This window comes from Helianthus annuus, chromosome 16 (assembly GCF_002127325.2).
Source record: "Helianthus annuus cultivar XRQ/B chromosome 16, HanXRQr2.0-SUNRISE, whole genome shotgun sequence".
Classification (NCBI taxonomy): Eukaryota; Viridiplantae; Streptophyta; class Magnoliopsida; order Asterales; family Asteraceae; genus Helianthus; species Helianthus annuus.
Genome location: NC_035448.2, coordinates 185,512,503 through 185,531,206, shown reverse-complemented (window position 1 = coordinate 185,531,206; position 18,704 = coordinate 185,512,503). Strand labels below are relative to the sequence as shown.

Here is an 18,704-nt window from a genome sequence, read left to right as displayed (position 1 = left end):
ATGTGGATTAGAGTTTGTGTTGGAGAGCTTCTAGATGGGAATGCTAGAAGTTGTTTTATTGAAGACTTGGGGATGCTTGGGATGAGAGCTGCGAAGTGAAGACTGAAGGCTTGTTTTGTTTTTTTAGTCTTGATGTATAGGTTTTATTTTGGTTTTTTGGTTATGTTTTTTGGACTGGTTTTTGTTTAGATTGGTTTTGGTTGGTGTATAGTTTAGGCATGGGCCGGGTTTGGTTGACCCATTTTGTTAGGCCCTTTGTTATTGGGGTGGTGTGTTCCTTGGGTTTTATGTCCCGGAAACCTAAACCCTTTTAGGTGTAAATATTTTTTGTTATTAATAAAATTTATGGGAGGTGCCGCCCTCCTTTACCAAAAAAAAAAAAAAAAAATTAACTATTCTTACTAGTGGTATCCTAAAGCCTTGCACTTCAATGCATTTCTAATCTTATTCGAGTTCTTTGTTCAACGGAAACTTCTTAATATGAATTAAGCTTATAAAATAAGTTAGTTATAAATATAAAAATGATGGCAACTTTTTTATTGCAGCGAAAAGCATGAAATAAAATAGAATACACCTGATAATTAACGAAAAAAAATCCCTAATAGTGTCCAGCCGAGTTATGAAATATCTAAAGAAATGGTTTCACTAATAGAGATGACAAAAAGGTGGGATGTGTAACATGTCAAGCTAAGTGAGTAAATGGACGGGTTTGGGTTGGGCCCACCAAAAGCACTTCTTTTAGCTTAGTAATAGTGTAACTATTGATTTTGTTACATATGATTAAAACTATATATAAATTAATTTAAGTTGAAAAAAGCAATATAAAATGTCTGAAGTACTTCAATGCAAGTTAGATGACATTTGACCGGTTTAGCTCGTTTCATTAAATGGGTTGTAATTGTCACCTCTAGTTAACCTCTAAAAAAACAGCTAACTTTTCATATTGATGCTCATTCCTGTCTACTAAAGCGTATGTTGTTTTCTAGAACTTAAATTTTGTTAGGTAACTGAAGTTGGTATAAAGATGAGGTAATTCATAGCTCCTAAATTCGAATGTCATGTTTTTAAAAGTCAAAAGATTTGGGAAGTAAATAAAGTAAGTATAGATACAGATAATATGAAGGGTACCCTAATATGAAAATACTAGGCCGCTCAACTTTGTGCACCCATGTAAATCCAGTTCCAATAACTTCCTCAGAGATGGTAGAGATTATTGTGTAAAACATGACAAAAGATACAAATTTGCTTCAATTAAGGTGCATATAAAAGAAAAAGAACTCATGCCTGAATATTATAGATATCTTTTTTTAGGGATATCAAGTTGAACACGTAAAATAGATGTACTAGGTTATGAATCAAGTACATCTCAATCATATCTCTTCACATATTTTTTCTATATCTTGACAAGGGCTGTATATATGTTCACATCATGTCAAATTATCTATGAGATATAGATCGAGAGATTGCATTGTAAGAAAAAAAAATAAAAAAAAAAAATAAAAAAATAAAAAAATAAAAAAAGAAGGAAAACTAGCTAGAGATGGCATTGCAAAATGGTGAGCTATCTAAAGAGTTACTTGACTCTCAAGCTCACATGTGGAATCATCTATTCGGCTTTATAAACTCCATGTCACTTAAATGTGCAGTTCAGCTACAAAAACCCGATATCCTTAGTCACCATGGTTCACCAATGTTGCTTTTCCGAGTTAGTCGAAACCCTTAACATAAACCAGGAAAGAACTCTTTTTGTCTATCGGCTTGAGCGCGTCCTTTTTCACTTGGTTTCTTTGTGAAACATAGTGTATTGACCACACCCAGAGGCAATGATGAGGAGGGTGGAGAAGGCTATTTACTAACTCCTGCTTCTCGATTGCTTTTAAAGGAAGAGACACTAAGTGTTAGGCCCTTTTTGCTATCCATGTTGGATCCAATGCTGATGGATCCATGGCAACACTTGAGCAAATGGTTCCAAAACGATGATGTCACCCTCGTTCACACAACCTATGGGAGGATGTTATGGAATCTTGCATGCCAAGAGAATAATCTTAATCAGTTCTTCAATGAAGCGATGGCCAGCAATGCAAGGCTTGTTACAAGTGTCGTTCTTGAATGTTGGTGCACTTGTGTCTGTACTTTGTCTGTGTTCGGTCTGTATGAAAACGATGTCCTAAGTCAGTCTGTAAGTTGACCAAGTCAACTATCCTCCTAGTTTGACTTGGACAACATGATGTTGTCTGGATCGAAGGATAGCCTCGAAGGATACAACTGATCCTTCGAGGTGCTCGAAAGATATGGTTCGACCATGGTTCAACCATTAGACATCGAAGGATAATCCTTCGATGTCCATGCTGATCGTTCGAGCTCCCTGTCATCGATAGATGATCCTTCGGACCATCTATCGAGTCCTTCGACCAGACCTGCTATGTATGGGTATAAATACCCATGCAGTGTGTAAGTGTGAAGAGATGCACACATAGAGAGTTAGAGAAACTCTGCTGAAAAACACACACACACACACACTTTAGAGAGTTTGCAAACAGATTGTAAACCTTGTGCTTGTAACCGTAAACCTTCATACGTATTAATACAGTGGTGTTAATCGGTGAACTTTGTGTGTTCTTGTGTTTGTTCTTGCTTCATCCCGGTTTGCCTACTATCTTGGATTCCGCACTCGCTAGTGGGTTAGTATAACAAGGTTTAGGTTGTTCTCGATCCTCCGAGAAAAGGGACCTACAAGTGGTATCAGAGCTTGGCTCTTTACCTTGTTTAAAACCGGGTGTTGTTCAAGTTCTTTGGTGTGTTTGGACACTAGGTTTAGCACCCGTTTTGGTGGTTTTTCTTGCTTTTCTAAACTGAAAAACGGCTTCTAAACCTTCGGGAGTGTTCGGGGTCGGTTTGGGTAACATAAAAATCGTTTTTGTGAAACTTTGATTTTTCCGGCCGTGTTCCGATCATCTTTCCGGTGACTGGACTTGGGGATAAGGTTGCTTGTTTTGGCAAACTTTTTGAAAGTCAAAAAGTTGGTGAAGATTTGTGTGCAGAACATACTTTCTGCCGAAAGCAACTTCACCTACCTGTCACCTTTCTCACCAACCTGTCCTTTCGTGTCAGTGTGTCAGTAAGCTTTCGAAGGATATCTTTCGATTTCGACAGATCATCTTTCGATTGGAGACAGCTCGAAAGATTAGCATCCTTCGAGTAGTCTTTCGAAGTCTGAGAAGTATCCTTCGTTGTTGGAATCTTTTCGAAAGTTGGTTGTCCGAAAGATAAGGATTCATCTCGAAAGATAAGGATCTTTCATTGTGAATCTTTCGAGATCAGTATTCGAAAGATATAGATCTTTCGAACTGTGAATCTTTCGTGATAATCAGTCGAAAGATAAGGATCTTTCATTGAGAATCTTTCGAAGACTTTGCTCGAAACTCCACAGTAATCTTTCGATCACTGTTGATCCTTCGAACAAGTCTTGATCTTTCGATCAGATTGTATCTTTCAATTGTTGTCTGTTTGTTGTTAACAGTTTGTGGTGTGTAGGTTATTTGTTAATTTTTGATCACAATGAGTTGCACAAGTCCTTGGGATTGGAGTACGGATCCACAACCAGATCTGAAACAGATGTCGATGGCTGAATATATGACGAGTGCCATTCCAAAACAACAACAATCAATAAGTTCGTGTCAATGGGCTTTGGTATCCAATCAAAGTCAAAGTCTTCAGAATCTTCTGATTAGTGAAAGTGAAACAGGCAGTAACAATCGTCCACCAAAGCTGAACCACATGAACGATTTTCCGTCATGGAAAGGCCGCTTTCACACATATGTTCAAGGACAAAGCACCGACCTTTGGATGTGTTTTGTCAATGCATTCAATGAAAGTCTTGAAAGTAGAGCATCCACTTCAGAAGGTTACGCCAACATGCTTGAAAATGACAAGAAGGCTTATGAATTGGAGAAAAAGGCCTATGCAACACTTACTCAAGCACTCAACAAAGACATCTACCATCAGTTTTCATATTGCAAGACCACGAAAGCATTGTGGGATGCCTTAGTTGCTAGAGGAGAAGGCAATGCAGCTGCTCGAAAATCTCGGCATGATTTGTTGAAGAAAGAGTTTGAATCCTTTCAGTTTTTGGAAAACGAGACTCTGAATGATATGACCACACGTTTCTATCATTTGATTAGTGAAATGTGTGCTTATGGGGTGGCAGCTACTCAACAAGACATGGTGAATAGGTTTGCTGACGCCCTACCCGCAAAATGGAGTTCGTTTATTGAGTTGTTGAAGCATACTAAAGCTCTAGATGAGATTAACATCTATGAGTTCATTCAGAAGCTGGAACATAAAAATGATGAAGAAATTAGGAAAGCAAGGCGTGCTCCAGCTCCTCAGAATACAGAAATGTATTTGCCTGGTTTTGGTCCTTCAGCTAGTTCTAGTTCTGTTCAGCAACCGAAGCTTCAAACTGCTTTTGTGTCCAATACGAGTTCCTTTCCATTTCCTCAATCAACAGGTGCTCCACCACAATCTCAATTCGATCCGAGGTCTTACATTCCTGTTCCAACACAGCCACAACCACAACCTCAACAACAACAACAGCAAGCTCACTATACAAGCAATCCTCAACCTCAATCCCAAAATCATCACACAATCCGAGTCGACAACTCAAATCTTTCACACCTTAGTATTGAAGTTGCTAAGGAACATATGGAAATCATCAACACCATGGTCAGTGCTTACTGTGGTTTGGTAGCTGGTCAGCTTGGAAACATCAACATGACCAATGAAGATTATGATCAGATCGACAAGGAAGAAATGGAGTTGATGGATATTAAATGGGCTTTTGCTAGTGCGGTTAGAAGGGCAAAAGATTTCATGGCACGAACTGGAAGAACTTCGTTGGAAGGAAAGAAAAACACGAAGTATGGGTTTGATATTAATGCCGTCACGTGCTTTAACTGTGGCGAGAAAGGGCACTTTAAACGTGAGTGCACTCGACCAACAAAACACGGCAATCACAACCCGTTCAGAAACCAGACTAATGCGAATGCCCAACAAGAAAACCGTGAACGGCGGATGGTGGCAGTGAACAACAATCAGGGACAGCCTGGAGCTACCAATCACAATCGGGCTTTGGCTGTTCAAGCAGATGAAGGCTGTGACTGGTCAGTGCAGTTTGGTGAAGGTGACCAGGGAAGTGGAACTGCTTTGTATGCTAAGGTCATCGAGCAGGTTCATAAAGAAGAATCTTCTGGGAGTGATGACAGTTCTGGTTATTCTGGAAGTTCGGATGAAGAAGGCTCTGTTTCTGGGGATAATCACTCAGAGCCTGATGAGGAGGAAGAAGGTGAAGATATTCAGGATCTTCTGAATGAAGCTGATGAGCTTAAATGTCAGAAATCAATTCTGATTAGGAAGGCTGCTGCTACATCAACGGAAATGGAAAAGCTATTTTCTGAAGATGGAGCTTTTTCTTTTCAAACTGCCTTTATGGCAAATGGTTCAGCCTCTACTAGTCAGGTAACTTCTGAACCTCCTGCTCCTAGTGTTTGTAAATCATGTGCAGATATGAAGCTTGAATCAGAAAAGCTTCATAGTCATAATCAGAATTTGGTTATTGAACTGTCAAAATGCCAAGAGGCAAACATGGCTTTAACCCGGAATGAAAAAGAATTTAAATCTGTAATAGAAACATTAAAGAAAAATGTGTCCGAGGTTAACAAAGTAGTTTACCACAAACAAGTAAGTATAAATGAATACATTAACCTTGTGGAAGAAACTAAGAAGCAATTAGCCATTGCCCAATGCAAGCATGATGCGATCAAACAGAAATTGGATAGTTATTCTAACTCCCGATTTGTGCTTGATCACATCATAGACGTTCAACAACTGAAAGGTAACGTGAAAGGTGTAGGGTATAAGGCGTGTCCACCCCCTTTGATGGACAACTATACCAAGATGCCCGATGAAGAGGAAATGCCTCGGTATGAACCCAGTGTGCCTTTGAACTTTGAGGAATTTTCTACTGGCCTAGGGTTCAAACCGGACAGTTCTTCAAACACAGCCCCTAAGGAACAAGAAACTTCACCATCCATGAAACAAAGTCCTCCAATTATCGAGGACTATGAGACATCGGATGATGAATCAGAAGTGGCTGTAAGTGATCAGGATAAATCACTTAGCAAGATGAAAGGAGTAGATATTCCACGAGAGAATCACATCCTTTGTGATCCTGATACTCCTGAGGTTCCATCTGTTAAGAAGGAAGTGATTGATCCTGTCAAGGTTGATGAGACAGGTGTATCTACTGTTAAAAGCAGTAATGTGTTGTACACTTTGGTTGGAGATAATAAAATCTACTCAGATCATGTTTTTCCAATTAAAAATGTAAATAAATCTTTGATTGACAAAGTCTTTGAAGACAATACAAACAAATTTTTGGGAAAAACACTTCCGGGAATTGTGGTAACACAATGTGATCCAATTCCTAAGGCTGAGATTAGGAAACAATTTGGTAATCAAAAATCTCCAACCACTCGACAGCCTACTGCTTCTAAGGGTAAACAACCACAACGAGCTCCGAAGCCAAAGGCTAAAATTGAATCAAAAGGAGCTCGTTACATGAAGAAAGGAAAAGATGTTAAATTTGTAGCATCAAAAGGTACTGATAAAATTGAGACTTTTGAAAACAAATCAAACAATGATTTTGTGCAACAAGTCAAAATTTTGAAACGTAACAGTGATAACAATTACACCCAACATACAAATGGGTGTGATGAAAGAGCAAGTACCTCAGGCTCTACAAGTTCAACATCTGGTAGTCGATCAAGCTCTCCTAAGTCTGTTGAAAGGAGAACTTGTTTCAAATGTGGGAAGGTTGGGCACATCATTAAGGATTGCACCAACTTGCCCAAACCAAATTTCGTTGAGCGAGCCCCATCTGAACAGTCTCACCCACAACGTCGTCCTGTTCCTCCAAAACATGATAAACGAACTGTTAAGGAACAAGAAACAAAACAACGACGTCATAACATTAAAACTGTTGAAAGGGCTTTGAAATCTGAAGTCAAAACAGTTAAAAGAAAACCTAGTTTGTCACAACCTTTAAAATCAGAAACTGTACATAATACACAATCTGGTAAACAAAAACAAGCTAGGCGACCTAAAAAGGGTCGTAGTTCAGGGGGAGCAAATGTGTTTGAAAACCATCAGCAAATCGAGCTCATTATTCGAGATGCTCAGGGACGACCCAAGACCACTAAGGCTTGGGTCCCCATTCTCAACTGATGTTTTACTTGACATGTGCAGGATGTTCTAGGAGGAACTATTAATAGTCATTGGATTGTTGATAGTGGGGCATCCAGGCACATGACTGGCGACTTACGGCTCCTGTATGACGTGAGAAATATCAGAGGAGGGTATGTTGCTTTTGCGGGTGATAAAGGCGGGTACATCACTGGAGAAGGAAGTATCTCCAATGGCATCGTGTGTTTTGATAAGATCAATTATGTGAAGCAAATTGATCACAATCTTCTCAGTGTGTCGCAAATCTGCGATAAAAAGTTCTCAGTGATTTTTGATGATGCTGGCTGTTATGTGCTGAAGCCTGGATTCAAAATTCCACAAGAATGGATTCTCTTATCGGCTCCGAGAGTTAATGATCTTTATATTCTCGACATGAGCCAAGCGATTACAACATCTGCACAAGTCACTTGTTTTGTCTCAAAAGCCACAGAAAAGGAGTCTATATCTTGGCACAGAAGAATGGGACACATTCACTTGAGAAAGATGAACCATTTGGTGAAAAATAATCTTGTGAATGGTGTGCCTGTTAGAAGTTTTCATCTACAAGATATCTGTGTCTCGTGCCAAAAAGGGAAGCAAACAAAGAAGTCTCACCCTTTGAAGAAAATCAATACTGTCAGCATGCCTCTCGAACGTCTTCATATGGACCTTTTTGGACCTATGAAGCACAAGACAATGTTTGGTGATGCTTATTGTTTAGTAGTTACTGATGACTACTCTAGATTTTCTTGGGTATCTTTTATGGCACACAAGAGTGAAACTCCTGGCATCCTCAAGGATCTTCTTACAATGTTGGAGAATCTCTATTCGTTGAAAGTGAAGAGGATCCGAAGCGACAATGGAACCGAATTCAAGAATCAAGTTATGGATGAGTTTTGTACTTCTAAAGGAATTCTTCATGAGTACAGTTCTCGTTATACTCCACAACAAAATGGTGTCGCTGAGAGGAAGAATCGAACGATTATTGAAACTGCAAGAACAATGTTAGTAGAGTCGGAACTCCCTATTCAATTCTGGGGAGAGGCTGTATCGGCTGCTTGCTACACGCTGAACAGAGTTCTTACAGTTAAGAGACATGGCAAGACTTGCTTCGAACTCCTTCAGAGAAGGAAACCGGATCTTTCTTACCTTGAACCGTTTGGTGCTCCGTGTACTATGATTGAGCCGGATGGAAAGTTTGGTCCATCGCGGTGTGCAGACGCGTAATCAGCTGAGAAACAACCGGAATGCTGGTTTGTATTCAGCTATAAGAGAATCTGGTCAACAAAATGACTGGTCCTTCGCGTGTTACGTGTCACAAGAAGAACCAAAGTCGTGGAAAGAAGCATTGAAAGACAGTGCTTGGGTTGAAGCCATGCAAGAAGAATTGCAGCAATTTCACAAGCTGGGTGTTTGGAAGCTTGTTGAAAAGCCTGAGAATTACAAGAAGATTGGCACTCGATGGGTCTTCAAATGCAAGAAAGACGACCGTGGAGTGGTTATTCGGAACAAAGCTCGTTTAGTCGTTCAAGGTTTTCGTCAGATTGAGGGGATCGACTACAACGAAGTCTATGCACCAGTTGCACGTCTGGAAGCTATTCGGATCTTTCTGGCTTATGCCTCATTCAAAGGATTCAAGGTTTACCAGATGGACGTCAAAAGTGCATTTCTACATGGTGTGGTTGAAGAAGAGGTATATGTCGAACAGCCTCCTGGTTTTGAAGATCCTGTCCATCCCGATCGGGTTTGGTTGCTCAACAAAGCTCTCTATGGTCTTCATCAAGCGCCACGAGCTTGGTATGCAACCTTATCTACATATCTGCTGGAGAACGGTTTTCGAAGAGGTCTTATCGATTGTACTCTCTTCATCAAAGAACAAGATGGAGATCTTCTTCTGGTACAGGTATATGTTGATGATATTATTTTTGGTTCTACTAATGATGTTTTGTGTAGGAATTTCGAGCGCATCATGCAGGATAAATTCGAGATGAGTGCTATGGGGGAAATGAATTTCTTTTTGGGCCTACAAGTGCAACAAACGGAGTCTGGGATTTTCATCCATCAGACTAAATATGTTGGAGACATCTTGAGCCGGTTCCAGATGTCCGATGCAACGCCCATTGGTACCCCACTGCCAACTAATCACGGAATAACTCCTGACTTGAAGGGTGAACCTGTTAGCCCTTCATACTATCGCGCGATGATCGGATCCCTTATGTACCTCACAGCATCAAGGCCAGATATAATGTACCCAACGTGCCTGCTTGCCAGATATCAAGTCAACCCGAAGGCTTCACATCTTGCAGCTGTCAAAAGGATTTTTCGTTATTTGAAGGCTTACCCCGACACCGGTCTGTGGTATCCTAGGGATAATAACTTTGACTTAGTCGCATTCAGTGATTCTGATTTTGGCGGATGTAAAATCGACGGCAAATCCACAACGGCTGGATGTCAGTTTTTAGGAAATCGCCTAGTCACATGGCAGTGCAAGAAGCAGACGTGTGTCGCTACATCAACATGCGAAGCTGAATACATTGCTGCCTCAAGTTGTTGTTCACAAGTTCTCTGGATCCAACAACAATTGCGGGACTACGGTTTTGAATTCCTAACTACTCCTATATACGTTGATAATTCTGCTGCTTTAGATATCACTAAAAATCCTGTGCAGCATTCAAAGACCAAACACATCGAAATCAAATATCACTTCATACGTGATTGCTTTGAGAAAAGGCTAATCGATGTTGTTAAGGTCCACACCGATGACCAACGTGCCGACTTATTTACCAAAGCTTTTGACAAATCTAGATTTGACTTCTTATTATTGGTAAATGGCATTAAGGTCAAGCAAGAGTAAAACCAACATCGGAAAATCATTTTTGTAAATATCTTTGTGTGTTTTTAAATTTATCTTAGTTTGTTGATTTTAGGGGGAGTAAATCCGAAAATCTGAAAATCCAAAAACATCGAAAAATTTCAAAAACACAAAAACAATAGAAAAACAAAAATGAGTTTCCTGGAGAGCAAAAGAGAAAATGATAGTACATCAGTGGTCTATCCAAATCTCTTTAAACCTTAAATGAAGAACGATAAGCAGCTCTATATAAGATGTATCGGTAGGCTCACAATCATTTTAAAGTGTGCAGGGTGATATAAATCTTAATCGACTGAAGACCAGGTGGGAACCATTCATTGGCATATGGTCTTAGTACCGAAATTTCGTTTGATAGATTGCCGAGGTTCTGAGATATTCGGTCTTTATGCTGCTTATCATCTGGGTATCATGGTTGCTTCTATAAATAGACTAAGTCTAAGATCTTCCATGATACTATACATACGTGTACATATTGCATACTGCATTCGACCTCAATAAGTGATAAACAATCACATGTCCAAATCAAATAAGTGATAAAATATCACATTTATCCGGGTGTCAAGTTCGTCTCTCTGCTGTACGGAAGTACTGACCTGTTCACGGACTTGCACCTGTGCCCTCATGCATACGAAAATCAAGTTCCTCATCAATAAGTGATTATATCACATAGGACTTGTTTTCAAATCAAAAATAAATGAGTATCTCACAATTTATACGGTCAAACAGATGATAATCGGTATACTCACCGGTAAGATGAACTCTCGTGCATACCTTGATACGGGAATGTGTCGTGATATGGATGAACACCGGTCGGTAAGTATAAATCATACCTTAACGTATCCCCTCGCCATGATTACATCTGATAAGTTGAGCTTAAGTGGACAACAATACCGATAATTGTTATAGGATACTTATCTTAATGTTAACTAACTGAACAACAAGAGTGTTTTTGGCATGACCGTACACTGATATGATTCTCTTACCCTCGAAACTCACAAAAAGAATGTATGTATTTATTTATTTACTGCTTAACTTTTATTATTTCTTTTAAACAGTTTCGTCGTTTGGTGCATATCAGCACGACATTAGCGGTGATGTCGTTTGATAACACTCAAAGGATTTTAAATTGTTGTCTTTTACTTTCAAAAATACCAAAAAGATTTTAGGTGTGTTTTAATATAAACTTTATAAAAGCCAAAAAGATTTTATTTCTGCTTTATTTTCGATCGTACGATGTTGGAGCTCGAGTCTTCGTTACCTGAAACCTGAACGAAAACCGAATTGACTAAATCTTCATAAACGGTCGAAATTTGCAAGTTTTGAAAGTTAAAGACTTAAATTGACAAATTTATTAAACTTTCAAACTGTCGGACGGTGTTTGATTGTGACATGGTCATTCGTGTGTCATTTGCTTATACTATGTTCCAAGCAGTTGTTCTCATTGCGCGTTTAGATTTCTTGCATGTGCAGATTCTAAAGGCTAGGAGAACATGGTCGATGACAAGCTTCGGGATGAAGACACAACGTGAAGGCACTCAACTGATGAAGATGATCGAGTTGCCGCTGACCATTATCAACACCACAAGGATCTCACTTCATAAAGTTAAAGTATTTCACGAGCATAACTCAAGGGGGAGCTTATGTTAAGGGGGAGTTTGTCAACACACTTCCTACACGATACGGGTAGTTTGTTGATACACTCTCTGCTTTCAAGACGTGAAGACTTTGAAGATCCTCCGACCATGAAGACTTGAAAGGACATCAGAGTTTTGGAAACTCGAAGACCAAAGACTGTCGAAGTTCGAGACGAGTCTACATCTATAGAAGATCAAGACAAGATAAAGACAAAGCTACAGCCAAGGGGGAGTTTGTTGGTGCACTTGTGTCTGTACTTTGTCTGTGTTCGGTCTGTATGAAAACGATGTCCTAAGTCAGTCTGTAAGTTGACCAAGTCAACTATCCTCCTAGTTTGACTTGGACAACATGATGTTGTCTGGATCGAAGGATAGCCTCGAAGGATACAACTGATCCTTCGAGGTGCTCGAAAGATATGGTTCGACCATGGTTCAACCATTAGACATCGAAGGATAATCCTTCGATGTCCATGCTGATCGTTCGAGCTCCCTGTCATCGATAGATGATCCTTCGGACCATCTATCGAGTCCTTCGACCAGACCTGCTATGTATGGGTATAAATACCCATGCAGTGTGTAAGTGTGAAGAGATGCACACATAGAGAGTTAGAGAAACTCTGCTGAAAAACACACACACACACACACTTTAGAGAGTTTGCAAACAGATTGTAAACCTTGTGCTTGTAACCGTAAACCTTCATACGTATTAATACAGTGGTGTTAATCGGTGAACTTTGTGTGTTCTTGTGTTTGTTCTTGCTTCATCCCGGTTTGCCTACTAGCTTGGATTCCGCACTCGCTAGTGGGTTAGTATAACAAGGTTTAGGTTGTTCTCGATCCTCCGAGAAAAGGGACCTACATTGAACATTGTGGGGGTGTTTTTGAAGGGTTAGATGGGTCTTTTGCCAAAGGTATCGCCAAAGCTTTCCGCAAAATTAGTTGCACAAGTTTTGATCTTCCTCACGTAGTTGATGGTTTGGTTGGAAATAAAAACTTGAGTTATGTTGGTGGAGACATGTTTAAAGCCATTCCTAAAGCTGATGCACTTTTGATGATATCATTAGTTTTTTTTTTTTTTTTTTTTGAAAATTTATTTCACTCTTTTTATGTATTCTATAAAAGAATAGTGGATTTTACATGAGTGGAGTGATGAAAAATGTGTGAAGATACTGAAGCAATGCAAGGAAGCAATTCCAAACAAGGAAACTAGAGGAAAATTAATCATCATAGACATGGTCGTGAAGGTTCATGAAGGAGAGAAAGATTTACTTGAGACAACTTTTCTTTGATATGCTTATGGCGACTTTGGCAACAAGAAGAGAGAGGTTCGATTAACATTGGGCAAAGCTCTTCATTGGTGCCGGCTTTAGTGATTACAAAATAACTCCATTTTTGGGGTTAAGATCTCTTATTGAAGTTTATTCCTAGTTAAGTTACATTGCTTTCTGTACGATGTAATTGTTGGTGATCTGTGACACCTCGGAAATTAATGGTGAATGATATGGAAACACATGTCCGATTAACTCTCAAATATATGTTGGACGAGGGGGGCCATTTTGATGAATATATGGAAGATGGATAGTGGAGGAATCAAACATGTCAAAATGGCAACAAGAAACATTATATTATCCCAAGTTATTTTTAAAATGATATGCCAAATTGTATCAAACACTTTTGAAAAGATTTTCAAGAACAGTCGTGTATTTAACAGTAAAAACTGGCGTATTTTCAAAAGACTAAGCGCGGGTTATATAGCAAATACGAAATAGGTTAGAGCTGCTCGATCTAGGCGATTTGGAATTTGCAACTCCACGAAAGACCTATTAGTCTCAAGTCTCATTTTATTATATTTGGTCCGCCTGTGGCAACTTCTTGTTGCAGCTAATTAATGTAAGAACTAAGAATTGTAGGTCCCTTTTCGCGGTGGATAACGAACCTAAACCTTGTTATACAAACCTACTAGCGAGTGCGGAATCCAAGCTAGTAAGCAAACCGAGATGAAGCAAGTATAGAAACAAACACACAAGAGTTCACCGATTAACACCACTGTATTAATACGTATGAAGGTTCCGGTTACAAGCACAATGTTTACAAACAGTTTGCAAACTCTCAAAGTGTGTGTGTGTGAGTTTCGGACAGAATGCTCTCAACTCTCTAACTTTCTGTCTCTCTAAGTGTGCATCTCTCACACTACACTGCATGGGTATATATACCCAGCCCAAGATGTCTGGTCCGAAGGATCCGATAGATGGTCCGAAGGATCATCTTTCGGAAATAGTGCTTTCGAAGGATCAGCAAGGACCTCGAAGGATGATCCTTCGAGGTCTAACATTCGAATCATATCTTTCGATCACCTCGAAGGATCAACAGTATCCTTCGAGGCTATCCTTCGATTCAGACAAACATATTACAACTTATTGGCCAAGTCAAACTAGGAGGATAGTTGACTTGGTCAACTTAGGACATCGTTTACATATAGACCGAATACAGACAAAGTACAGACACAAGTGCACCAACAAGAATAAACATGATAATTAACAAAAATAATTGGTGACAGTGTACAGCTTGAGTTTTCTTCTTTTTTTTTTTTTTTTTTTTTGAACGGCGTGGTGACAGTGTACAGCTTGAGTTGTGGAACATTTATAAATATTGTCACTGATAGAGATGACAAAACAGGCATGGGTTATGTAACAGGTCAAAATAAGTGCGACTAAAATAATTGATTAAATATGACTAAAAACTATATATATTATAAGTATAACTAGAATTTTCCGACCCCCGCTTTGCGGGGAACCCCAATTTCTTTACAAAAGTTTAGCTGACCCATCGACGTCCAAAATCATGCGATCGTATTTTATAGTTTTTTCGATATGTTAAAGGTGCCGAGAGCACATCAAAAAAGCACATCAAAATCATTAACACTAAACCATCGTTACAAAGTAAAGGAGCACACAGAAAGTGGGGGTGTGTTGTTCTTGAGACGAAGCAGATCAATCACCTATCACCGACTCTTAACATTCATAACCCTACGCAAACGACGACCATGTGCAGATACACATTTTAATAAGAACTAAACTTTGTTGAACGCTTGCCAAAGGCCCCTCTCGGATTCATTTTGGTACACAATGTTAGTAAGCCGGTAAACATAAGTGAAAACCATAACATGTGGAATGGGGAACAATTAAAAGGCTAACTGCAACCTAGGGCCTGCAATTTGGGACCTGCGAAGTAGAAGAATACACCTTTGTTAAACCAGAAATAGGAGAGTTTAGTGTGGATAGGTAACATTAAACAATACATGTTCTCACAAAATACCTGCAAGCATAATGCAAATTAATAAATCATATATTTGAATAATACTTTTTTTGTCTGTTATCACAAAATGATTTGCCCAACAAAAGCTATTTGAATAATAATTGTTATACTATTGCCCAGCACAGTTATTTTTTCCATTGTTGGCTTGCCTCATACGAACCAAATTAAACTTTGACATGTGGTAACTCTAGTAACTTAGCACCCACAAAGTAGAAGAAAGCACACTCAATAGCAAAAGAAGGAACTTTTGAGGCAATTATAATAAAGTTGATAAAAAAAAAGAATCTGATGACAACATAAATAACTAACTCTAATACAATTATGTTGCATAAACTGATCAATCATGTAACTGCCCAAAAAATTACCTTCAAGCATTATACCATCATATTGTTTATGGCAACCAAAAACGCCACATCAAACGTTGGAACTGATGATATACTTTGTTTCGAGGAAGATTCTACCAAGTTACCTTGAAAACATACGACAATCAGTATACTAAGTTCTTTATGAAATATACAAAATAAAATGGTATGGATTTAATCACATTTTCAATACTAACTTCTACTAGCATGCTTGACCTTTAACCTGTATGACCTTTAACCTGTATGACCCAGTCAACACATCATTTCCACTTGATGTGAAATCCAAGTCGGTCCTTCACATAGAAATGGCCGAGAAAAATCTCTTTCTCAAACGGGTTAACCTTTCTTGCTTTAGCGTCTCACATATTTACATTTTAAATTGCGTTTATAAGTTATTGACTCATCTCTTCTGGAATTGCTAAAGGTCTTCCTAATGTTTTGTTCACAGAGATATGCACTTAATAGCATCTACTACTACATTTCCCATTACTATTTTGGTGTTTTATCAACAACTTTTTTATGGCTCTTTGACACTATAATACATGTTTGCCCCCAATCTTATCTTTCTCTAAATACCATTACTTTATTGTAGCGGTCTCATAGTTTTCTAGACACATGTTGTTGCCTATCCATGTCTCCACCTCCTTGGGATATTTTTCACATTTTCCTAACTACCTAACTGCATTCTAACTTGATGGACTACTGATACGAACTGGCTTGATAATATGGACTGTAATTAGAAGAAACAAATAGAAGAGTCTATATTTGAGAGGTAGATAAACTTTCTCATGACTAATGGTTTACTTTCTAGAGGTAAACCAACAACCCTGTTGTTGCAAATCAATTTTCGAATAAAGCATACAAAGAATTACAACTTTAAAGTCCTATATATATTGAATATAGTTAAATCCTGATACTTATAGAAGTAACTTTTCCTCAGGTGTATTCACAATTAATTGATTAAGCATGCTCTAAATAAAAAAAAAAACTTATCGAATAACTTCCATGATAATTATAATCACTAACTCGGGGCTTATCAAACCCGATTCATGCAAACTAATTTATGTGCCCCCATGCGGCCACACCCACCCTATAATACACATAGATTTACAATCCTGAAGTCGTATTTATAAGGTGTAAAAAAAACCCTGGCACCTCCTATCTGTTGCAAGGTGAATGTTAGATGAAAAGCGTACACAACTGTAGAATCTAAAATCAACCCAAGTGAGACCTAAAGTGCCAGATCTTCTACAAAAATCTGGAAATAGGATTGCAAAAATAGAAAGCGCCATACCTCAAATTGTAAATATTCATCCAAAACTAATTAAAATTCAAGCCCTAATTGCAGAAGTAAAGCTGAAGATTTACCATAAACTAACTGAAATCCGAGCCCAAATAGCTGAAACATACCTGTTGGAGCCCTAATTTCAAACGAAAGCATCAAGCGTGATCATCGGAATCGAAATTGAAGGGAGGGACGACGACGTGTGGACGTAGCAGTCGTAGACAGAGAGAAGAGGGAGGAAGCGGAGGACGTCGTGGGATGCGGTGGAACTGGATTACGTGGGTTACCCTTTTGTAAACGATGTTTCTTCACGGCGTTAGTACTGTAGCTAAGAACCTACGGCAAATGTTATTATAGATAATTTCATTTGATTAAAACAATATAAAACGTTTAGCTAGAAGGCATTTGGCCAGTTTAACCCGTTTAGTTATAAGCTAGTTAATTATAGGGTACCTCTTTGACCCATCATCAAACAAATAGAATCCGAACTGACCAGCTTCATATAAATGAGTTGAAACTGTCTGTTTGCCACCTCTATCAACCCCCAAAAAACCGCTAACTGTTTCATACCGATGCTCATTCCTGTCTGCTAAAGCAAATGTTGTTTTCTAGAGCTTGAAATTTTGTTAGGTAACTGAAGTTGGTATAAAGAAGAGGTAACGATGAAAATACTGAACCACCAAAACATGCCAACTGTTCAGCCTGATGCTCATTTAGTCATTGATAGCTCCTAAATTTAAATGTCATGTTTCTATAAGTCGAAAGATTTGTTAAGTAAACAAAGCTGGTGTCGATACAGATAATATGAACATACTTGGCCCCACAACTTTTTGAACTCACGTAACGCCAGTTCCAATAACTTCCTCAAAGATAGCAGAGGAGATTATTGTGCAAAACATGACAAAAGATACAAATTTGCCTCAATTAAGGTGCATACAAAAGAGAGAACTCACCGAATATTTTAGATATTTTTTTTGTCTGCAAACATAACATATATTAGTTATTGTATATTAGATACATTATAAAAATATGTAGTAAAGTATGAATCGTGTTAAATTTATATATCTCTATATCCTCATTAGAGAAATTACATCCATTAATTGATATATAGTATTAATCCATAACATCATGAGTAATAGTAATGTTTGTCTTTGTTAACTTTGGTCACGTGACTTCTTCAGTTCAACACTTTTAGTTCCCCATAAATTGGGAAAAAAATGTTACTTATATATTAATTTGAGTAAATTGCCAAAATCGTTCCTAAGGTTTGAGCATGTTTGTCATTTTTATCCAAAACAATTTTTTTGTACAATATAGATCTTCACGTTTGGCACAAAAAAACTGTTTAGATGAAAATGACAAGTATACCCAAACCTTAGGGACGATTTTGGCAATTTACTATATTAATTTTAAACATACTAATGAATAATAATTACTGTGTTTCCTTTTTTATTTTCTTTTCATTGTAAACATTAGAGTATTTTTTAATTAATTTTGTATTTTGGTTTTTAATAATTTTGCTACAAAAATTAAATGAGGTTAGTTTTTCTATTAATTTTTATCTACGTTTTTTCTTCAACTTTGTCGTCGTTCGATTGATATTTAGTATGGTGTTTGGTGGTAACATTTGGTCCCTCGGGTTTTTTTTACTTCTTCGACTTTCTAATACGTGTCGGTATAAATTCGACTTCGTCTACTTTTTACGTCACATGAGTTACTACTTGTTATTACCATTTAAGCTTTTATTAGACGGTAAAATAGTATAAACAAATTTCGTGTAAAACATTTTAAAGATAAGTTTTTTAACCTATTGATTGAAGATGAGGAAACAAAGATCAAGTTGAACACGTAAAATAGATGTACTAGGTTATGATCAAGTACATCTTAATCATATCTCTCCACATTTTTTGTTTATCTATTGACAAGGGATGTACACTTCATGCCAAATTAATTAT

At 38.1% G+C, this 18,704-nt stretch overlaps 1 long non-coding RNA gene and 1 pseudogene across 1 annotated transcript; one reads left to right on the top strand and one right to left on the bottom strand.

Moving 5' to 3' along the window:
• Positions 1-1,540: 1,540 nt before the first annotated feature.
• LOC110920182 lies at positions 1,541-13,215 on the top strand (annotated as a pseudogene).
• A 1,400-nt stretch (positions 13,216-14,615) lies between these two features.
• LOC110918645 lies at positions 14,616-17,069 on the bottom strand. The gene is made up of 3 exons (XR_002581475.2): positions 16,875-17,069; positions 15,468-15,571; positions 14,616-15,008 (listed from the first exon to the last, which is right to left on the bottom strand). It is a non-coding gene; the product is annotated as an uncharacterized LOC110918645 (long non-coding RNA).
• Positions 17,070-18,704: the final 1,635 nt, after the last annotated feature.